The sequence below is a fragment of the Podarcis pityusensis genome, assembly GCF_964106645.2.
Source record: "Podarcis pityusensis genome assembly, chromosome: 9".
NCBI classification, from domain to species: Eukaryota; Metazoa; Chordata; class Lepidosauria; order Squamata; family Lacertidae; genus Podarcis; species Podarcis pityusensis.
In genome coordinates, this window is record NC_138034.1 from 63,754,008 (window position 1) to 63,778,511 (window position 24,504).

Consider the following 24,504-nt stretch of genomic DNA (forward strand, 5'->3'; position numbering starts at 1 on the left):
GGGCCAATTTTTCTTCCTGCCAGCTCAGTAAAAGGGAGCGGGGATGCTGGCAGGCATATTCCTAGTTAGAAGATTCCTGCTTACAAGGGCAAGATTATGCAGTATTCTCCAAGGGTTGTGTGTACTGGGCTTATGTTTTCAGCCCTGTAGGCCCTTCTTGGTGAAAAGCTTGCTAGACCTTCAAAGGAAACTGTATTGAGCTATTTAAAAGAAGCATGTCTTTGGAAAATATATGCATTTTATTTTGGGCAGTACTTCAAGGCCGTGTCTCTAAAGTCTTGTCCATTCCCATTTCCTCTCCAGTCGAATTCCCAAGCAAGAGATCTTGGATGTAAGCGGGTTTAACTCCATCAGTTTCAAGTTGATCCCATTTTGCATAGTTTTGTATCCTAAGAAATTTAAACAGGAGAAAAATGATTAAACAGGGAATGGCAAAAACCACCCCAAAGAAATGTATATTGTTTTTAAAAGAGCAAGAAGAATTGTACAAAGTGGCTCGCCTATGATAGGTCACTGGGACACCAGAAGCTGCATATAGTGAATCAAAACCATTGGCGCATTAAGCTCAAAGTTGCCTACACTGACTAGCAGTGATTCTCCAGGGTTTCAGACAGGGAATTCTCAGCCCTATCCAGAAATGCCAGGAATGAACCTGAGAGCTTCAGGATGCAAGGCAAATGCTCTGCTGCTGAGCTATGGACTCTTCTCAACATCTGTCTTCACAGCAGAAGATAATGGGCAGATCCTTGTGCCTGAACTAAATTTTGCAGGAGGGGAATTTGAGGAACCGAGGCCAAATGTGGTAATGAGAAACAAAGTTCTGGGCCTAATAGACAAACCAGAAACTGACAAATGTCTAGGTCCAGGTGGCATCCACTTGAGAGATCTCAGACCTCAGAAATTGCCGATCTTCTAACAAAAATAGGGTTGTGAGTTGAGATGTGTGTTAGCTTCTATGGTTCCTGAGTTCCTTCTAATTCCTGGGGTCCTGGGTCCATTAACATCTTAAAGAGGATTCCACTGTCAAACCAACCAGGCAAGCGTCTTGGTGAGTTAATGGTCATTAGTATAACAAAGGAGGGCAAATGGATGGGCACCCTCAGCTGGCTGGTAATAAGAAAGGCAAAGGCCAGGGCAGTTGAGTTCTGCTTGATTTCTGCTAGAAGCCAAGGGTGTGACTATGGGAAAAGCAAGACCTTCTGGGCGTGTTAATGCTGTGAGCTGCTCTATCACCGGCTCAGATTGTATGTGTAAATAAACCATATATACTAGAGACACCACAGTGTCTGCTGTCCCTCATTCAGAGAAAGCAGAACCCTGGGTAAGTTCCTGGAGCCTGTGGAATCTTGCACCGCTGAATGATTGGGGTGCTGTGCAACAAATATGTAACTTGTCCATAGCCGTAGCTAGGTGATCTTGTGCCCCTGGCAAAACCGTCCAGATTCTGCCCCCAGCCATGGAGAAATTAGCTCTTCTTTCCACCTCTCCTTGAACCCCCCCTCCATTCAATTCACCCTCTATTAAAATATGAGGCAATAATCATTATTTTCATTTATAGACATATTTATGTACGTATTTTGAAGACAATTTAGCATGTCCCCCACCTTGCCACCCCCTAGCTAGGGTCCTGAACTTGTCCCTCAGATCAGCCTCCATACCTAAGGACTGGAAAGCACCCAGTGCAACACAACTTTTAAAACAGGAATCCAGGGGGATCCTAGAAATTACAGGCCAGTTAGCTTAACGTCTGTGCTAGGAAAACCTGTGGAAAATATTGTTAAAGATAAAATAACCAAGCATAGAGAAGAACAAACTTTGCTGAAGCTGAACCAGCATGGCTTCTGCAAAGGTAAGCCCTGTCTCCCTAACCTATTAAGAGTCCTTTGAGAGTATCAAGAAGCATATATTTGGAGCTCGGAAGACATAGCTGTCCTGAACATAGTCTTGGGCAAGTCACTTGTTTCCACATTGTCCAATTTCCAAAAGTGACCCTAGGGAATGCCCCTAGGGACCTTACAAGCAGGGTATAAGTGCAAGAGAGTTCCCATGTTGCTTGTTCTAAGCACTTTTATTCAGAACTAAACTGTCCCTGAACATAGAAATTCCATTTAGCTATAATGGCTGAGAAACATTGGCTTGCATGGGCAATGCAATTATAACCAGCTTGGAAATGGGAGCAGCTTGAAAGAGCTTGTAGCGCATCCCCATTCCTTGGATGCATCAATTTCTCTGCTTTTAATCAGGGGTAATGCAAAAAAATAAAAAAATAAAAATAATAAAAAATAATAAAAAATCAAATAAAACTCATAATACATAATCTATATTAGGGAACAAAAAGAAATCCACCCTGAAATTGCTTTCAACTCTGTGGAAGTTTTATCAGACAAACATTTCCAGGGGCGGGGGCAGGGGAGAACTCCCACTAAACCAAAACATAAAGGTGGGGTTTGTTGTAGGAATTGCCTTAGAGGCCTGGAATAAAATGTAAAATATTGAAAACACAGACATAAAAATATGTTATAACTAGATACACATGTATTTTGCTGGCGTCTAATAACTTGAGTCAAATTCCTAAAAGCTATTGTCTCCACACTGCTCATACCTATATATTTTGAATCAACACTAAAAGAAAATGGGTCACACCATGGTGACTCAAAAAGAGAACAATTTATCACAAACCAAGTAAGTGTCACAAGCAGAAGAGAAGCAGAAAACATGTGACCTTGTGATGTTCAAAAATCAGCTATATAAAAACTCAAGAAATAATATGCTAAAGCGCAAAATTACCGTACATGCTTGCTACAGTGACACACTATCTAACCATTTTATTTATTTATTTTAACATATAATATCTCAACATCATGATAAAAAAGTATTCCATCACGAGTCCTTGGTGATTTATGTCCAAGTTCTTTAGTCTAATCGTATTCAATAAAGTCAAACCAGATTTTCCTAAAGTTGTCCCTTTCCTTATGTTGTCATCTTTCTCATGTCCTATTTGTCAATCTTACCATTAATGCCAGATTCCTGCTTTGCCATTTGTTTCAGTTACAACAACAGGTGGGAAACACCTTGAAAACGAAGAGTTTACAAGTTGAAGTTGTAGCTAGTAGCACTAAACCAAGTCTGGTCTAGTAGCATAAGGCTTTGTTGCCTTTTCTCTCTCCCTCCAGAATTCCCACCCAAGATTTTATCAGGTTTCCAAAACCCAATAACATAGCAACATAAGGATGATCCTGCTGGATCAGGCCAAAGGTTTATTGAGTGCAGAATCCTGTTCTCCTAGTGGACTATCAGAGGCATATGGGAAACCCAAAAACAAGACATGAGTGCAGCAGCAGCAATTTCCCCAATTCTGATTTGCAGCAACTGATGCCCCCTAATTCAATACCTTGCATTTCCCCTGTTCAAAGAAGGCATCAGTTTGAGACATTCTTGTTTCACGTCTATTTACAGGAGGACTCAAGCCCGTGACACAAATGTGGCTATGTTAATTTATATGTACAGAAAAGTAAATTTAGGTCTCTGCGCAGATAAAGGTGGTGAGTGGCTGGGTTGTCACCCGGGGGCTGTTTGACATCATGCTCAGCAGCCCTATAAGCAAAGTTGCTTTTTCTAAATAAGAAAGTGGGAAACAACATCACCTTGCCATACACAACAGAGGTGGGCAGCAAGCAAAATAGCTCCCATCTGGAAGTACAAGGGATGGAGAACAGCAGTCAGGAATGTTGCGTCCAAGGGATGAGGAGAGAGAGAAAAGAAGATGTGGGGAACAAGGGGGAGAAGTGAGACAAAGCAAGCCAGAAAAGGAAGTTGGTAGCACTGGCTGACCTGTGTAGACCATCTTTATGCCCACTTACACATATCTATCTATATATTATTACATATCATATATACAAATGATCTGCTGGTGATCGATTTGATATTACTGAGGGCGTGCATGTGCATTTTTATTGGCTTTATGTCGTTTCATAGATGTTTTTGCCGTGCCTGTTAGCTGCCTTTGGGGTCTCATTAGGGATGGAAATCTGCTGAAGAAAAAGCGCGTGCATTGCTTCAGTCGGGAAGCACAGAATCGGAGAATTGAAAGGGATCCCAGGGGTCATCTAGTCCAACCCCCTGCAATGCAGGAATCCCAGCTAAAGCATCCATGACAGGGAGTCTCTGAGACAGATAGATAGATAGAGGCGTGGGGTATGAAACCCAGCAGCGGCGCAGAAACAGAGCTTTCCTTTGCAAGAAACACAATCCCGAGCGAGTGCGCGACTCGCAACATCCATTCAGACGTGAGAGAAGTTACTCGGAACCCACCGCCCCACAATAGCCTGTTTTCTGTCCCCTCTCAGGAGCTGGCCCCCTAAAAGTGTGAGGAGAAGAAATTCCCTAAAATTGTTGGCGCTGAGGTTTTCTTTTTTGTGGTGAGGAGGACCTTCCTAGAGGAGCCTCGTCCGCCCGCTCGCCCGCCCGCCCGCCCAGGGGCGTCTCTGTGAGGGAAGCTGAGGAGGAGGCGGGCCGAAGGGAGCCGGCGAAGGGCGGCAGGGAGGAGCGCCGGAGGAAGGAGCCAGCGAGCGCTTGGGAAAGAGGGAACCGCGTCGGGCGGCGGCGGCGGCACCCAGAGGAAAGGAGGCCGGAGCAGGCGAATTAAAATGGCCACCAGCCGCTGCGGGAGCAGCTGGGAGCAGAGCAGCAGCAGCAGCAGCGGAGAAAGCAGCGCCTCCTCCTCCTCCTCCTCGTTTCCCGGGATTGCCCGCTCGGCCCAGGCCGGGCCTTGATTGATGGGGGAAGCGGGAAGCGGCGCTGGGAGCTGCCGGCTGAGGGGACGGCGGGCGGCGCTGCCTTGAAGCCCACCTCCCCTCCTCTCCCCGCCTGGGCTGCAGCCTCGCCGTAGGAATAAAGGGAGAGAGAGAAGGAAAGGAGGAGGAGGAGGAGGCGGACGGCCGCCCCTCCCTCCTTCCTTCAGAGCCTCGTCGTTGCTGTTATTATTATTATCATCATCATTTCACCCTTTTTCAAAAAAACTGCAAGCCCTCTTTTCCAAAGCCCTCGCCGGTGGGGCGGATCCCGGACGCGTCTCCAACCTCTCTCAGCAACCGCGCAGCGACCACCCCGGTGAGCAAACGGAGCTCTGGGCATTAACCTCAGCTCCCCCCTTTCCCACCCCCATTTTCTGTCACCCTTCGGCTCCCGAGGACACTTAGGGGGTGTCTCTCTCCCCTCCCCCGGCTTCCCTCCCTCCCTCTTCCTTCCCTTCTCTCCCCCTCCCGCCTCGCTTCCTAGGCCGCAACGGCGGCTCCGAGCTCTCCTCCGCCTCCCCGGCCAGGGATGCTGCAGCAGGAGCCGTTTGCTTTCCCCCCTCCTTGCTGGCTTTTGGCTATAGGTCGCTTTCCCCGCACCCACCACCCTCTTTCCCTGCGCCTCGATTTGAAAGGGGGATGGGGGGGTGGCGGACAGTTACCCGCATTGCTTTAGCTCGTTTTTTTTTATCTGTGCATGTTTATCCTAGGCTGCAATATTCAGGAGCAGCAGAAATCTCTTTTTTTCTTCCTGGCGACGAGATCCCAGACTTCCTGATTATTTTTTTCTTTCCAATGGTTTGCTTCGTTCTGGGTTGGTGGTTTTCTCTTATCTTCCCCCTCCTTCACCCCAGATTTTTTGTGTCCCCCCCCCCCTTTTGCTCCAGGTTTTGGGATCTGCATGGGATTGTGGGCCTTGTTTTCTCCAGCAAACGGTGTTTTGTGTGTGAGAGGTAAATAAATGAACCGCAACAACTACCAGACTTTTAGAAGACATCTGAAGGCAGCCTTGTTTAGAGAAGCTTTTAATGTTTGATGTATTACAGTATTTTAATATATTTTTTTTGGAAGCCGCCCAGAGTGGCTGGGGAAGACCAGCCAGATGGGCAGAGTATAAATAATAAATTATTATTATTATTATTACTTGCCTTCACTTTAACCTATGCGGGCAGGTTGCAACACCCACTACCCCACCCCACCCCCTTGTCTCTGGAAGCTGCTTCTGCTTTCTGGGAGAGGGACAGAAGGGCCCACGGAAACGCTGGCAGCTTGTCCTCTTCCTGGCCCTGCAGTGATTGCCTTAAAAAAAATTAATAAATCCCTCTGTTTCTCTCTCCCCCCCCCAACACCCCAGTGTGCTGTCTTTACCTTTGTTAATGGGTTTTGTTCCTTTTAGCTGCTGGGAAGGGAGATGGGGGAAAAAGATGGGCAAGCAGAACGGAACAGAAACAGGAAATACAGGGCTCCCCCCACCTCACTTTTAAATCTCTCCCAACCTTCTGTGCCCTGCGGTAGGATGAAGGGAAAAGAACAAAAGGCATCCCATCCCTGTCCATTAGGGGTGGTTTGTTTTTGTTTTTAGAAAGTGCTTTATGTGACAGGTCTGTAGGAAATGATAAAAGATGTATTTGTCTGAAAGGCTCTTAATGTTGGTTCAGGAGGATGAAGGAATATTTGTGTGTAGCTGAGGGGGCAAGGAAAGACTGGCTAGTCATTAGGAACTGTAATGGACCCCCCTCCTCAAATGTTGAGTTACGTTAGGATAAATGACTCTGCTAGTTATAGTAGAGAATCTTTAATCTTTAAACCTGTCAATCTTGAAGCAGTTATTGCTGATAGAGATCTTTCCGAAGATTTCAGGAGTTCCTTCCCCTCTTTTAGCCTGGTTTACAGCTCTCTCTCTTTTTTTACTATTGACATAAATATAACAAAAGAGTCTTGGGCACCCTAAAGACTTAACAGATATATTATGGCACAAGCTTTCATGGACTGCAGTCTACTTCATCAGATGCACAAAGTGTTATTCTGAGTTGCATATATACATATATACATGACTGGAATAGCATATTGTAAAAAGTGAGGTCAGAGGGAATTTAGGAATTGTATTGTGTACTTGTTTGTGTGTGTTAAGTGTATCCATAGAAGATTCATGCAAGTTTGTTTTGCAGTATGTGTTTCATAAGCTAGCTGAAATGTTTCATGGTCCTATGTAGACTGCAGTGACCCGAGTGCAGGATTCTGTTTAAAAGCCTGCGTGGCTTAGTTCCATTTTAATTTTTTTTGTATATAGTATATAGACTGATGGACTCCCCTCCTCCATGCCTCTGCTAATAACTGGTATTAGAAAGAAAAGAGAGCAGTCGTACATTACTCCCATGCTCACCATGCCTCTGAGATAAATACAACAGAGTTCACTCTTACAAATAATTGTTTCAGAACTTCAGCTGCTCATGTAGCGATAAGAAATGCATCTGCTATCCTTGACTGTTAGAACTGGAGGCTGTGATAAGCAAGTCAGCAGTTTCCAAAATTCGGTGCATGAATAAAAAGGAGAAACTATTTTTGAATGGTCTTCCATAATACAGCTCATAATACAGTCTTTGGATATAGGTTTCTGGCATATGTGCTAATTTATTGAAAATTGACATTCTCCATGCTTATTTCTCAACTACTTTCAGACATAGGATTTTACTAATCATGTTGTTGTGCATGATAGTTTCCCTCACTCAAAAATATGTGCCTTAAATTAAAGTTGCTTATCTACTCTATAGATCTTCTTCTGCAGATATATTGACAATATTCCTAAGCTCGGTGCATGAAAAATTACTATTTCCCACCGAAACATTATTGACTATGCTTGATGGTGTTGAAAGAGGAAAGGCTTGGTTAAATATCAGGAAATGTGCATGAAGTTTATATTTAGGGTGGCAAATGATTACCAAGGGAAGTTTTGAAATTCTTATGTTCTGTAGCTATAGCAGCTTCCTACTTAAGGATTGGGTTGTTCCACATATGGTGGTTAACCAACAATGTTAAATGCTTCAGCGTAGGAAGAATCATTTATGTTCGGTGTTTACTGTCACAAAAATACAGATATCTATTTTTTCATGAATATGTGAGGAGAAGCTGTTGTGACATTCTACTGCAGGCATCCCCAACCTTTGGCTCTCCAGATGTTTTGGACTACAATTCCCATCATCCCTAACCACTGGTCCTGTTAGCTAGGGATCATGGGAGCTGTAGGCCAAAACATCTGGAGGGCCGCAGGTTGGGTTTGCTTGTTCTACTGAGAGTACATATGAGTAAAATAGGCATGGGTGCATGTAAATGAAATTGGTGGAACTATCCCAGCATTCAGGAACAAGAGAGTAAGCTATAAAAAAACAACAAGTGCCCTCCAAAGTGATGCTGGAAAAGCTGGTAACCGTTGCACATCATTTTAAGCAATAGACAAGCAGCATGCTAGAGCACACTACTTGATTGCTCCTGCTTTGTTCCTCCTACAGCATAAGGGAAGCAACAAACCACAGACTTTGGTTTGACATGTCATTTGAACCCAGAATTGTGCTTTGTTTCTTGGCTTGATGATTGTGGTTTTCTTAAGGAGAAACAAACCATGATCCGAGTTCACGTGGCATGGTAAGCCACGTTTAATGGGTGTTGCTCTCATGCTAGGGGAGGAGTAAAACAGAAGCAACTGGGCCATATGCACTACTTATTCACAGTTGTTCATGGTTTATGGCTTAATGTGAAAATAATCAAAAATAAAAAGAGGCTATAATTTAAACTCTACATTGAACTAGAAAGTAAACAGACAAATACTTCTGTGTATGAATATTTTGATTTTTTTTCTGATTCTTGTATTGTAGTATCCTACAATAATTTGGAATAAAAACATCAACTTACTTTTGAAATATCAGAGCTGAGGTTTACGTGCCCAGTTCATTACCCCAAGGCAGACCTTTGGCTTTCCTTGCCTTAGACAGGTCTTTCCCAACCCTGCTACTTTGGATTCTTTTAATCTTGCAGCCCTAGAGATCTTTAGAAGCTGAATTTGTAACCTTCTGCATGCAAAAAGTTATTGTATCATTGCGGTGTGGCTCCTCACCTCATTCTAATACTGTGGTGCTAGCAGTCTGCTTTTGTTTACCAAAGTCAAGCGAATCTTTTCAAGCAAGGTATGTTAGTGCCTGGGTAACATAGATGTAGCAGCTTGTAGTATACGAAAGCCCACTTTGGGGCATGTGGTAGCTATATTGGAATCAGCATTCACCTGTGGGTGTATGTAGTCCCACGTCTCAACTTGGTTGCACCATTACAACAAGAGAAAAATATTTATAATGTAAAGGTAGTTCTTAGTGCCTGTTCTATGAAAAGTTGGAAGTATTTGTCAGCACATATTGACATGGTAATGCAAGCGGCGTTCAAAACTCCTATTGTTCTAGGCACATTTTGCGACAGGGAATTTCATTGGCTTTTCTGCCTCCTCACTTCCAGCTACTCTGAAGACTGGAGAAGAGACCCTCCTAAGAGTATTAGGGGGGTGGGCGGGGGAAGGACTAGACCATGTGAAAATGAACATAATATTCTAGCTGCAGTTCATTCATTTTCAGCTTTGTATTCTTGTTATAAAAAAGTGCGCCTAGACATTCTGTTGTTGCTCCCATAACCTAGGTTTAAGGTGCCATTTAGCTCCTAGCTTTCATATCTCAGTTTCTAACACTGAATGCAAGTGATTACTCCCACCTCCACAAATTTTTTTCTCTTCATGCTTCATTCTAGATAGATTAGACTAGGAGTCCCTAAACTTCCTGTTCCTGTTGGCACATGTGGAATTGTGTGTGTTGTGGATCTTAGTTAGAAAATGGCTGTTCCAGGGCATGGAAAAAGAAGAATATAAAAGGTGGATCAGAATTGTTCCCCTTGCACTTGCACAATTTTTATATGAGATTTTCCCCAGATTTCCCCCATCAAATAACAGGCCACATTCGTCTTCATGGGCTGACCTGTAAAAAAAACCTGCAGATCCAGCATTTGTCAGCACTGTCATGGCACAGAACAAATCATCCTGGGTGGGATTCATCTAATGAGCTCTGTCACTGAAAGCCCGGCAAAGGGACTCTTGATTGCACAATGAAGCTTCTCCCCCTTTCCTCTCTCTGCATGGCCTTGTGCCCCCTGAAATTGGCTCGGGGTGGTGGGGGGAACTCTCAGAATAGTGCAGCGGGAAGGGAAGGAGAGAGAAATTGTTCTGTCTGGCAAGCCAAAAAGCTGATGGAAAGGTTATTTTTTTTTGGGGGGGGGTGATACTTAATACCTCCCCATGATTTTTACAAGGCATGTCCCCCAAGCCACCAACTGAATAAAGCTGGCATTGATTTCTGTGGATAGCGTTGGAACAGTGTTTACAGTGGTAAAGAAAACCTCACCTTAGACAGGGATCTTCATTGATTTTTATGGTTGTTACTTGGGATCCCCCCCCCACACCACAGAACGCATCTGTGGACACAGATATGAACTGTGATTTGACTGTGGTTTTAGAGGGATTCCTTGTGAAAGTCATGAGGATCCATGAGCATGAAGTTCTGTGACCTGAATCCATGTTTTTGTGCTATGGTGGCTCTGACAAGTGCTGGATTGGTGTTTTGTCTTTACAGTGCAAGCAATAGAAACTAATGTCAGTTTTAATTTGTGGTGAATGATTTGGTGGGCATGCCTTATATGGACCTGTGAGACTCCATACCTTGGATCAATGTTTTTCTGCCATGATGGTGCTAGCGCCGGTGTTACTTAATTCCATGCACACACACGTGATTGTAACTTCAGAGCACTAAATTTTTGCAGAACTGCAGTCTTTACCTGTACAGTTGTGAACTTCATTGCTTTAAACAGAATTTCCTCTGACACTTGAATATAATTGCGTCTGACTTTCTGACAGTTTGTTCTCAGATCTTCTGCTATAAATGTCACTTCTTTTGGGGCAGTGAGTGTTGGGCATGTGACTAATTTCTGTTTACATTTAAAGATTGAAATTGCACATATTGATAGAGGAAGATGAATAGTTTGGCATAAGACCCTTGCTTTTCTCCATTCTGTTAAATTAGCATCCACCTTCTCCCTCCTCCTCATTTCTGTCTCAGGAATAATTGTGAAATTGACACCACTGGGTTGTACAAGAAATCTGGAAAGAAATGATGCAAGCAAGAGGTGTCTGTGCACTGCTGTTGGATGAACCTGCAGGCATTTGGTTGCAGCTTTCTGCATTTGCTAATGATTAGTTCAGTGATAAAGGCTATTTTGTTTAAACTCTGCTCTTTAGGGTTCTTGGCACTGCTCACAGAGCCACATGATGTTTGTTGCTTTATTTCCATGACCAGATTGTGATTTCTAAGCAAATAATTTACAATGGAAAACCACACCACAGTTTATGAAATAATCTGTGTTTGGTTGCCCTAGCTATACTTTTACCAAAGTATGCTAACTTCAGTCTTTCTTCCCCCCCCCTTCCCCGCTCCCTATTAATGGAGACTGGCGACTTTAAGGAAGTGTTCTCTGAAGTGTCATAATCACTATTTTAGCTGCCTCTGAATCTGGTGCCATTACAGATATTTGAAAATGAAGAAATAACCTTTAATGAGAAGCAACATAGGCAAGAGCTACACAGATATGTGTTGCCTTTTTATGGCAGAGAGAGAGAGCTCAGATAGGACCACTTCTATGCTATGTCCAAATTCTCATTCATATTTATATTGACTGTGGGAGGGGGTATGCATGGCCCCAGAGTTGCACCTGTAGCTCTCTGCATTAAAATTAGAATGGAGTGAACAGATGCCAAATTTGAAGACAGTTCTTTGAATGCGTCCCAGAACAATTCTTCATATCCCTCTTAATTTTTTCAACTAGACCCTCCCATGTTTTGTTTTTTAGACTTTCTTATGTGGCACATATGCTAATCAGGATATCAAGGGTTGGGACAGGGATTGATGCAAGGTTTGTAGTATATTATTTTGAAGCTAGTGTTCAAATCCCACTGAAAGGGGATTTGAGTGTGGCATTAGTTGGAACATGTTGGCTGTTTTATGTACAGTGCGGTGATACAGTATACTTAAACTTAGATACTGCAGCTAAAGGAAATTCAGTTTTGTTACTGTTAAGTTTTCCTCTTTTTCCTGCTACTAGGAAAGGTGCCTTTTTGCTAAGTTCTTAATATGAACTATGGAATGAATTCCTTACTATGGGTATAATTGTAGCATTGATATTGGATATTAACTAATGTGTTGGTATGGTTCTTGCTCACTTAAACTTTTAATATGCGCCAAAAAATCTTACATGTCACTTGGGAAGACAGGCAAACTAATATCAGTGTAATGGATGAAACTAAGATCACCTGTGTTGAAGCAATGATTCTTCAACATCAACTTTGTTGGACTGATCATGCTGTGTGGATGCCTGATGGTTGTCTTCCAAAGCAACTACTCTATTCTGAACTTAAAAATGGAAAGCGTAATGCTAGTGGTCAACAAAAGAGGTTTAAAGATTGTCTCAAGGCAAATCTAAAAAAATGTAGTATAAACACTGACAACTGGGAAACACTGGCCTGTGAGCGCTCCAGTTGGAGAATAGCCTTTACCATAGGTGTCATGGACTTTGAAGACACTTGAACTCAGAATGCAAGGGAGAAACGTGCTAAGAGGAAGGCATGCTTGGCAAATCCACACCATGATCAACTCCCGCCCGGGAACCAATGTCTACACTGTGGAAGGGTGTGTGGATCCAGAATTGGCCGCCACAGTCGCTTACGAACTCATTGTTAAAACCGTGTTTATGGAAGAAAATCTTACTCGGCTACGAGTGATCACTAAAGAAGAAGACGTTGTAGCGTATTCTTATTTGTTGTGGTTTTGTCCGAGAATTGCTTTGAGCGCAATGTATTTGTGGAAAATTCAGTTTATAAATAAACGGAAATTGACTAGGAACACCATTATGCTCCTTTAAGCTCTTTTAGTTCTTGAAACAGGACAAGAAGCTGTTTACAGATTGGTTCATTCAATCAGATTTCTGGATAAATTTGTATTTGGGTTCTCTTTGCTATAACTGTCTTCAGAGTTGAGCACCTTTTTAGGATAAGATCATTGCTTTGGACTTAGAATACCAGCATGGTCCTTGATATGCATTCCCTCTATATATTAGTTATGAATATTTAAAGTATGCCCCATTGAACACCTCTATAAAAAGAGGGGCCAATTTAAAAAATAGTGGGGGAAGGGCCAGTGGTTAGCAAGAAAGCATCTTTACAATAATTCATTTTCACGCATGTAAAGAAAACAAGTGTATGAACCCTTTTGACTTCTATAATTTTTAGCTTACTTAGTACCTCCGGCTCACTTCCTCAGTATTTAAAAAAGTTACATTGTACCATCCTTAAGTTGTATAGAGAAGAGAGAATTGAATCTACATGTACAGTGTTTCAGTGTTAAGTAATCATTACTTCATTACGGAAATTCCAAAAATGTTCTGCAAGTTGGCTGTGAGTCCTGGAAGCCCTGTTGTGGAACTGTGGAAAGATGGAATACGCTTAGAATTATGTATGTATGTGACCTAATTCAGTTTTTAAGAGAGTCAGCAGAGCAGTTTTTGTGCTGCTTTTAAAGAATCTATAAATTATCAGAGCGAGTACAGTTCTGCATATCATTAAGACTCCCTTGGAGGACAAGGGGTCACATAGGTGTGCTATAGGATACTACAGAGAAGCTGAACGAATTCTTTGTATCTGCCTGCACTGCAGAATATGTAGGGCTGATCCTTGTCCAGAACTAGCTTTCTCAGAAAGTGTTTGAAGATCTGAGGCAAGCGGATAAAGTCTAAAGTTTAGGCCTTGTTGACAAATTTAAAAACCACAAACTTAATTGTGAAATTGCTGGTCTAACAAAAATATGTAAGCTGTCCTTCGATCAGCCTCCATACCTGAAGTCTGGAAAGTGTAACACCTTTTTATGATCCGGGGGGACCTGTGTATTAGCATGCTACTTAACATCTGTTTCTGGTGTAAACTATGGAAACTAAATATAACTCAGAGAAAAGAGTATCTAATTGATATGATCAAATAAAAACAACTTGTGCCCTGGTAGTGGGGGGTCATCACTCCAGAATATGCATATATGCTTATAGTCTATAAGAACCTAACATATAATTTCAGGGTTACATGATAGTAAGAAAAAAGTAATGGACTAGCTGAAATTTGCAATTCTGCTTGAAGAGTAATTTCTATCGCGACACTTTATGAGGTTTTTTTCCCTGGATGAATATGTGAGGTTTCCCCCCTGAAACAAACATTCCATGGGCACTTTTTAATCCTTATTCAAATTTATGTGTTTTGCTTCTTTATAGATGGCAGGTGCTGGAGGTGCAGACAGACTCGTTAATGGTATAGAAGGAATAATTTCTGTCTTTGTCTGTAACTGAAGGTGATGGTAAATGAAAACTGCTTCAAGGATTTGCAGTTGTGTCTGATTTATAGTTCTCCTTAGATGAAGGAAGCATATGCAGGAAAGAAAATGAGTGGGAAAGGTGACATTGGATGATTAAACAGAAATTCTATTTTAGGATACATTAAAAAGGAAGGTGCTAGAGATGTAAGATAGATGAATATTCTGTATTTGTGTATTTTTATATATAATCCTTTAGATGAATATTCTGTATTTGTGTATTTTTATGTATAATCCTTTTTAGTGGGTAGCTAGAAGATTAATGGCTTCTATAAATTGTTTGAATGCTTGGGGAGGGGAACAACAATATGCACATGTGGAAGACTGGGACTGCTGTTGCCAACTCTTCTTCTAGCTACCTTTGGTAAAAGTGGGGTGTCCATGGTTTTAATTTAGTTTAAGGTATTTTTGTTTCTTCTGAAGCTGACTTTTGAAATCGATTCTGTTTGGTAATTGGGAACTTCATAAGAATGCTTTGTCTTGATTAGCAGAAGGAAATCCCAATAAAGTGTGATATATTGAATTTCTTCAAACAAATATGAAAGAAACTGTCCTCTGGTTGATTAAGTAAGATTGAGCAGGCAATTAGATGATGCTGACTGTATTAGCAAGATTGAAATTGCTCTTCAGTGCTACCAAAAAAGAAAGCTGCTAGTGGTTTCTTCCTCTTTTCTCTCCTGGGAGAAAGTGAAAATACTATCCTGTGTTATCTGCAAAATATATTTACTTATTGCCTAAAATTGCTGTCATTCTCTGCTGAGGCCAGTTTACATAATCACTTGTAGTAGTGCAGTAAGTTATCAGTTGGCAGTAGTTCTGGATTACCCAATAGGCAGACTAAACACATGGTTAGGGCACCAGCATATCAGGGGCAGAAAAATGATTTAATTTTTGAAATAATTGACACGATATTTCAGAAAAAAACATGAAGTAGAGTGTAAGGACGTTTAACAAAGTTCTGGGAAATAACAGAACTTTATTTAGGTTCCTTACTGAGCCTCTTGGGCTTGCCGATCAGAAGGTTGGCGGTTCGAATCCCCGTGACGAGGTGAGCTCCCGCTGCTCGGTCCCAGCTCCTGCCAACCTAGCAGTTCGAAAGCAGGCCAGAAAGTGCAAGTAGATAAATAGGTACCATTCCGGCGGGAAGGTAAACGGTCTTTCCGTGCGCTGCTCTGGTTTCGGTGTTCTGTTGCGCCAGAAGCGGCTTAGTCCTGCTGGCCACATGACCCGGAAAAACTGACTGTGGACAAATGCTGGCTCCCTCGGCCTGTAAAGCGAGATGAGCGCCGCAACCCCAGAGTTGTCTGCAACTGGACTTAACTGTCAGGGGTCCTTTACCTTTTTTTACACTCTCCCCATTTTTATGTTCTCTTTTTGTTACTTATCCCCCCCCCCCAAACTAGGGAATGTCCTACTAAAGTAGATCAGTATAATGAGAGGAAATCAGATCCTCTTCAGATGTGATCCCTCCCCATAAATGTTCAGTGCATGTGACTTTAGGACTAGGCCCTTGGGCATAAAGGGTAATGTCTGGCAGGTATTTGAACTTAGCTTCCCTTTCCCCTTACATTGCACCCACATTTAAATAACTTTGTGTCTCATGCTGTGGACATTACCTTTCATGTGTAGGCAGGAGGAGGATGAGATGTCACCAACTTGAATATTGCTCCCAAAATCAACAACCAAGCCACAAAAACCCCCACTAACTCTCTGCCTCCCAGGGAGGCCTTTTCAGCCATGGTGTCTATTCCTGGAGCAAACATTGTTTACTTTTAGGCACCAGGTAGGAACAAAATAATAATAATAATAATAATAATAATAATAATATCCATGCTTTTCAAAAAAAAATTAATCAATATAAAATGTTACTGACTATTCACTCTTTTTTACTGTGTATTTACACGATTGTATCTGTATAATCTTGTAAACTACCCTGAAATCAAATTTGGTGAAGGATGGTGAATCAGCCAGTCAACAAATGTATAGAGAGGTATGTGTTTAGATGGGGTCGTTATACTTGTTTATTGGACCAAGCAGAGCGATTTGGAAAATTTTATAGTCTAGTGTTTACTGGACTATTGCATTTTAATCAGCAGATGTAGAATATGCAATTGCTTATCTCACTGGAAAGAAGTTTTCACAACTGTTTCTTACAATACCAAACTCTTAGGTTTATACTGACACAGGATGTGAATTAGGTGTAAATTGTGAGGTAGAGTTTGAAATAGATTAAGAAAACTGTTTAAACTTGAAAAATCGGTATATTTCACAAAAGCAGTTTCCAGCTTCAATTTTGCCTGATGTCTTTATGATGAGAAATAACTAACTGAACACATTCCATGTGCCATTTCTCAGTCTTTCTGAGTTTGTAACTGAGTTTGTGTGTGTGCATGCATGCTTGTGAGGCAGACACACAAAAACAGAGGGAGAGAGTGTGCACGTCCCTGCCTTTCCTTTATCATTGTACAGTGGGCCTGCCACTTATAATACGCAGTGCTTTTTTTCTAGAAAAACAGGTGCCAGTACTCACCATGAAGTTGTTACAGTAAGTGTCACACTTTCTCACCAAAAAGAGAGAGGTGCTGGTACTGTGTACTCTTGAGTACCCCCTGGAAAAAAAGCACTGCTTATATGTAATTTACTTTTGAAATTGCGACCTTAGGCACATGGCCGAAAAATATGTACATCGTAGGCCGCCTTTTCATAGTTCAAGCCATGCTCAAGTCGGCTTACAGCAAGTCAAGTTCTGCAACCAGCAAACACGAGGAAATATTCCGGTTGGAATGGTTTGGTCAGAGAGTGTAGTATAATGCTAGATTATCACTGCAGGGACGGGGAGCAGGGAGTCGCATTGTTTATTGTTATACTCTGAATCCAAGGGGCTAAAGCAGTGCATAAGCAGCAGATCGATATGCATAAAGGAAACCTTAAATATATAATTCAAGAGCACATACACTTTGGCCTCTGCAATCATTCTTTGCATTCCGAGAATCCCATCCCCCCAACAATCACACTGATAGAAAACTGAAATCAAATCTTGGGGCTAAAGCCCTGTGAACCCCCCTCAGATCTTATGATGAGGGGTAGGATATAAATCTAATATAGGGTTGCCATACGTCTGGAAATTCCTGGACATACCCAGAATACTGCTGTTGGAAGCAGTGTCCAGGCAGAAATCCAGGTGGGAAAAAAGCTCAACAGCTTTTTTTTGTCTGGATTTTCGCTTAATCTAAGAATTATTATTATTATTATTTATTAGTAAATCTAGCACACTGAGGGACATGACAGTATAAAGGGGGAGGGAATGTATTTGTACAATACACAGAAAAATTCCTTATCCCAAGGTAAGAGTCACTACGTAAGGTGCAGAGTATGAAATCCCACTTCCCCTGGGAGGCAGTCTGGGTCAAGCCAGTCTCCTGTGTAATGAGTTCCAAATATGGCTGCTATAACTACAAAAGTCCTGTTCCCTATTTTTACTGCCCATGCTTCTCAGAGCAGGAGGACATGCAGCAATGCCTCTGTTGTTATGTTAATGATAATAGCACAACAGTGGGAATGGTTAACAAATCTGGCTATGCAGTACAATTTCTGGAATTCAGTTATTGCAGAAAAACAATAGCATACTTTAAGTGTCTCTAAGAGACGGGAAGATTCTGCTTATTTCTACACAGTATGTTGGGATTTTATCTCATGTAGTTTAGTTTCTGATTTACATGTATCCCTCCCCCCACTGTCTAGAGAAATATGTATGTCATGATCTTAGATTGGGTGTTATTATTTAATATGGCAAATGGGGAGCCATCCATAGGGATGCATGCTCCCAGCCTGTTGCAAATTCCCTTTTCTGTAATGTTAGGTCTCCCAAACATGGTGGATGATCAGGCGTTCCTTTCTGCTCCCCTTCATTTTTGATCAGGCATTCCTCACTCTTTGACATGTGTAACTGATCTGGACCGATTATATAATACAACTATTAAGGAATGTGTGTGGGCCCATGGCTGTGTTCCCTAAAAGTGGCCAGTGTTCTGTCTTCATCAAACTCTTGGTAATTTTTTTAATCATTTTGACAATTACATCTGCAACTTGGGTGGAATCTACACACACACACACTGCGAAAATGTTTTTTTAAATTTTGTTTTGAAAAATACATTGAATTTCGCATAGCTCGCTGTCACCATCTAGTGTCACATTTGTATATTGCACTCTACAACACATTTGAAACGTTTTATTTGCAGCTGTGTAGCTAGCTGAGTCTTAGGACTGAAGGAGATTTGAATCAACTAAATGGAACCATTACTGTAGTCCATAATACATTGTAGTGCATGTGGGTAGTTTAGGCTCATGAACATGCAGTATTCCCTTCCTTGTTAACTTCAGTCTTTTGCATTATTAGTAATCAAAACCTTATTTACTACTATTTGATTCTTCACCATCACTTACCTACTTTGACAGGGCGTTTGTGTTGCAGCCCCTGCTCAGAAATAGCATTTGCCTTGCAGTGTTGTTCTAGAAAATGTCCCTTACTCCAGAGTGCCTTGCATTGCTGTTCAGACCCCGAAAGCTTTTAAAGAAGCTGTCAAATTAGAAATGGCAGTGCCAGATGGAAATGCTGCACCTACTGTGACTTGCTAAATTCAATAAAAGGTTAATGGTACTTTTTGTATTGTATTGGCAGGTTTCGTGATGACAGTGTTGTCAACCCCACAGCATGAGAACAGTAGAGCCATTAATAAATTACATAGTACTGCCAGTGTGTAATACTTTACAGATATATTCTCATTCTTCCACTTGCTCTTATGTGGAGGTGGAATGTGTCATGAAACCTAAATTTGCAGTTGGTCACTATGCTTCCTTTAATAACAATACTATACATCATTTAACCCTACACTTTTCTGGACTTTGAAATCACTTCATACTTTCAGTTAACCACATAACAGTCCCATAGGGCAGGGATTACCAACCTTTTGGGGCAGATTTGCAGACTGCATGGTGACCCTAATTTCAGTGGTGGGAACGGACCATTTGGGTGCCACGAAAGGCCTTTGCATGAGTCTGAAGATGAAGCTTCTGTTAAGGCCACCTAGTATCTTCATTGGGGTGATTTGAATTGGGAACTTCCTGAGTTGCATTAAAAATCAAATAGAGTCTTATATAGGCCGTCCATGCAAAAGCCCATTGTTCAGAATTCAATAATTATCACCATTTGGGTACAGATTCTCACATTATCTGAATCACATAAACAAGGATGCCCTGAGATTTTCTGCTCACTGATTGATTGATTGATTGATTGATTGATTGAATCAGGATTGTTAAATAAGATTGAAGGAAAACTGGTGTAGAAAGAACTTTTGACATAACGTGGAGTATAGTAAATTTTAATGCAAATTTGGAGCAAAGGGTGCCTGTGATTTTAAGTGGCAAGAGAGCCTGTTCTAGCTAATGCTTTCTCATCCTTCCATCCTGGAAGTACCCATATTTTTCGCTCTATAAGACGCACCAGACCACAAGACGCACCCAGTTTTTGGAGGAGGAAAACAAGAAAAAAAATATTCTGAATCTCAGAAGCCAAAACAGCAAGAGGGATCGCTGTGCAGTGAAAGCAGCAATCCCTCTTGCTGTTCTGGCTTCTGGGATAGCTGCGCAGCCTGCATTCGTTCCATAAGACGCACACACATTTCCCCTTACTTTTTAGGAGGGAAAAAGTGAGTCTTATAGAGCAAAAAATATGGTACTTTATTGAGTCTTATAGAGCAAAAAGTACGGTACTTTGCTTGGGATGCCTTCCTCAAAGAGCATTTGCTTGTTGTGGTTATTCAGTGTCATGGAGAGCAATTGCATATGATCATACCCATTGTTCTTGTTGCTGTTACTACTACATCATATCTTCCATAGCTGGCTGCTAGTATGGAAAGAGGTCCTAGAGTTGTGCTCTGGGAAACGGTTTTCCATTAGATCCTTCATCCTTGGCAGGCTTTTAAGGGAAAAGGAAAGTGATGAGCACAAAGAAGAAATGTGTATAAGAAAGGGGAGATGCACTTGGAACAGGAAAAATAAGAACTAAGGCAATAAGAGGAGGAGACTGGGTCCTACCCACACCATGTATAATTGGTGATGCACATGCTATTTCTGCCCTTTTCAGCAGTTTGTATTTCTGGATGCCTAGAATTTAGCAATCCCTGTCATAACTCTGAATAGTCACCATAGCAGTTGTAGATTTTGTTATTACAAAAATAGGAAATTGCTTCATTGTGTGCCTAAAATCCCTCATTAGTCATCGTCACATTGATTTTGAGAGATAACTTCTTCATTCTTTTGCCCAAGTAATGACAGAAATGTTTCTCTTAATTTCAGGCTAAATTAACTTTTTGACTGAAGGGGTAGCTTTACATTGGAGTGGTGATATTTCAGTAAATTGCTGGGATAATTTTTTTTTTAACTCCATGCTGAATTGTACCTTTTTAAAAATTCAATTTAGCTATTTTTCTTTCTAAATTATTTTGCTTTGTTTAAATGTCAGTGGAAGACATCTGTAACCCAGTTAATCTGTCAGGAACAAGTAATGTGTGAAACATCTCTGAAAGTCTCATTGTGAGATATCTGAGCAACTACATATTTTCCAGTTGGCCCAATAGAATGCACCTGGAATTCTTCTAAATGCTTTTTCTAACTTTGCACAAATGTTCTACATTAGCAGTAACTTTTATGTTGGTCTAAGTTTATTACTTTTTTTTTACTGAGGGGGGAGAGTGAGTGAGCCTATTGCAGCTTCAAATATTGTAACTTTAATAAGTGCTACTGTGGTATGGTATATCCTGTGAGCCGGTTGTTGTCTCTAAAGTTTTATTATACATCTTTTCAATAATTTGACTCTTAACTTTTGAGAAGAAAGCATTTTGCTGCACTTTATCCCTGCAAATTATACTAACCACGTTGGAATGTGAAAAAAATAAGTTGAGAGAAGGCAAACAACAACAACAAAATTTAGAAGAAAAGTTATGTGGACTTGACTAATCTTATTCAAAATTTCATGGCAGCAGAGCACCAGGAAATAGTGTCATCATAAATGCTGTTTCATAGACTTTCTCTACCACCAGAAAGTGAGCACTTGCCAATCTCTGTCATGCCCCCTAATGTAACCCCCCCTTTTTTTTAGTCTGGAAAAGAGTGTGCTTTGTAATGAATGTCTTACGTTTACTTGTTGATATGTTACTGATTATACATCATTTGTGCTAGCAAAGCTAAGTCTTCATATAGCCTTATTTTTCTGAAGATGACAACAGTTCTGGAAGCAACTTTCTTTGTTTACAATACTGTGGTTACTAATAATCTAGCCTTTTTTTTGTAGTACCTAACCCAGTGAAAGTACCCCCACCCCCAATAAAATCCTGGGAAGGAAATGATTTCATTCTCTTGAGGTTGGCAACTAGAATTCAAGAAATGATATAAAAGTCAGTGGCACAACTAGCACAGCACACTGTCAGAATCCAGAAGGACTCCCACTGTGCCACCCACACAAATCCCATCCACTCTGGAGAGTCAAGAGAACCCCTAGAACAGCATTCGGGGGGGGGCATTGTTCCATCTGGCAACCAGAAATGCTTGTGCTAATTGAGCCATCAGTGATAGCAGTTTTAGGAGAGATACCTCTATGCAAGTAGCTCCATTGTTTTTCATATTACCATGACCCTCACTCTTTCAGTATGTGGGTAAACATGAGTCTTCATTTTGCTGTTGATACAGAAAGTGAAATTTTGGATTGCAACACTTGCTGGCCCTTCACCACAGTTGAGCAATGGGAATTGGGCCACTAGATTGCTCATGCCCTTGCTGTCTTTAGTCATCATTTGGCATTTCATTTGTCTCGGTATGCATGTGGCTGCTTTTTATTTATTTTATTACATTTACACTCTTTGTTTCTTTAGTCATGGCACCTGAGGCAGTGTTTAGTGTGGCACACATGCATTTGTGGGGAGCTGAATTTTGGCACAGTTCAGTGCATGAATAATGCCCTGTCTTTATTCTGGAATTGTTTGGCTGCTCAAAAGAAATAATACCTAATACAAGTGTAATTTGTGCTCTTGATGTAAGTCCTTGCTGGGCAAGATCTATGAGCCCTTGTTTATCGCGTTATTTTGGAAGTTAGGAATCCTAGATGTATAGGTAACTTTTGGGTTCTGCAAACACAGCACCTCCGCAGTGTTTGAAATTAGCCAGGCACCAGGCACATTTTGCACCAGGCTTTTGACCACTTGCGACCAAGTCTAGTTGCCTAGGCACCAAGATGGCGCCTGACATCTGCACCATTTGGAGGTGCATGCCTAGGGATCATTGAATCTGGTTTGTTTTCACACAAATACCCTCTGCTGTAGAATTCTTTCAGTTACATTTTATCTACACAATTGGAATGAATTTATGGAACCAAAATCCTTTTTCTGTTCAGCTTGAGAAGGAGAAGTCGCCATTAAGAAAAAGAGGTCGGAATAGGCCAATATATATGTGGACTGTCCCTGGATCAGTGACTTTTCTTCTTTGAGTTCTCAAAGCTCTTAACCAAGCTCGAGTCATTTGAACTAACCAGATGTTCAATTGAGAATCAATCACAGTCAGCCTATCCTTTGAAAAACAAGACTTTAGAGCTGCCTTGCCAAAACATGGCAACTAGACATTCTGTTTTGGTGACTGTAACCTTGGTTTAAGCAGCCATTTGGCACCTAGCTTATACATCTGAAGTTTCCAGCATTGCCTCTGCCATAATGCCAGAGCTATCGTTTAGACTAGGGGTAGGAAACCTACAGCCCTCCAGATGTTATTAGACTCCAGAGCCCATTAGCTGCGGGCTGTGTCCAATGCTTTGGTACAATGGCTTTTGTAGCCCGACACTGTCTGCAGGGCCAGAGATTCCCTGCGCCTCTTTCTAGACTGTAAAATTCTAATAAAACACATTATTCCTTGTGTTGGTACAGTGCCATAGACACTCTTGACACAAGTGAAGTACAAACTGTAATGACACATGAAGAATGCATAAGTCGGGCATTTCTAAATGGCCCTATATGTGAATTTGAGTGGCTTTTCTCCTCCCACCCTTTGTTCCCCCCTGTTCTTTCTAAAGGCTACATTAATCAGCATATGTTAGTTGACACAAGCAGGGAGGGGGGACCTTGCCTGAAGCAGAACGGGTTCATCATCTTATGACAAACAAGTCCTGCAGTACTGCTGGATAGAACAGCAGCCCTTTGCCTCTGTCGTCAAGCCAGCTTGCACACTGGTACAGCGAGCTCCAGGAGACTCCAGTGCAAAGCTCTGAGTTTCGCCTGGATTGCCTGAAGTATTTTGCTGCATGTGGGGCTACCAGTAGTAGATAATAACAAGAAACAGGCAGCTGCTGTTATTTTCTTTCAAAACGAGAAGATTTAAAACTTAAAGATGCCTGCAAAGAACCTGAAAAGCACCAGGTGGGATAATTATTTTGTCTCCTTTTGGTTTGGAAAATTTAATGTCAGGTGATCATTGTGTGAAATTGTGACAAACATGTTGCCAGTGTAACATTTTGGAATTTGTTAGACAGTGCAAAACAAACACAGCACAGGTAAGATGTCAAACATTTATGTAGGAGGCAAAACGCGTAGCTGATTTCATGCTTCTTTTGATGACAGAGCAATCATTTTACGCCGTAAAATATCCCTGCAACAAATGCTTCCTTCTGTTTGATCTTGTGCTGAACATGAGTAATGTTTTGTTTTATTGCAATGAAAATGGTGTTAAATGTTGCCAAGGTTTTTCTGCTTTGCATTTTTGCCCGGGAAATGAAAATTGGGTCATGGGGGAAATGAACATGGTGGGGTGTTTCAACAAACTATTTAATACAGAGTATATGCTAATAATATTTAAAAATAAAACTTGATAGATAGATTTCTAGTTCTCATGTTTCATTCCTTTTAATTGAATGTTTTACACTTGGAGCAGTGATTCATTACATTGTTTACAAGTGGTACAGCAGTCTTGTCTTCAGAAATACACCGCTGCAAGTGGTCTGTGAATTACTTTGCATTTTGATTTAACAATCTTTTTAATATAGTTGTACACTGTTAAGAAAAAATAAATATTTTTAAAAGCTATATAAAGTGAATAGCTTATGATTGTTTAGCGTTCCTTTTAGATTCCTAGAATATGCCTGTTGTGAATGAATGCTTTGTGTGGAGCTGTTTATAAATCACACAGTTTCT

At 41.3% G+C, this 24,504-nt stretch overlaps 1 protein-coding gene across 5 annotated transcripts in view; it reads left to right on the forward strand.

Moving 5' to 3' along the window:
* Window positions 1-4,970: 4,970 nt before the first annotated feature.
* The window catches only part of WDFY3 (WD repeat and FYVE domain containing 3), a 130,559-nt gene continuing 111,025 nt past the window's right edge, over window positions 4,971-24,504 (forward strand). For 4 of the 5 annotated variants that reach the window (XM_081020605.1, XM_081020607.1, XM_081020606.1 and 1 more), the window contains exon 1: window positions 23,716-23,733. The gene's annotated coding sequence lies outside the window, so the exon portion shown is untranslated. Of the gene's footprint in view, window positions 5,110-23,715; window positions 23,734-24,504 lie in introns of those variants that run through there. The other variant, XM_081020608.1, reaches the window with a different exon arrangement.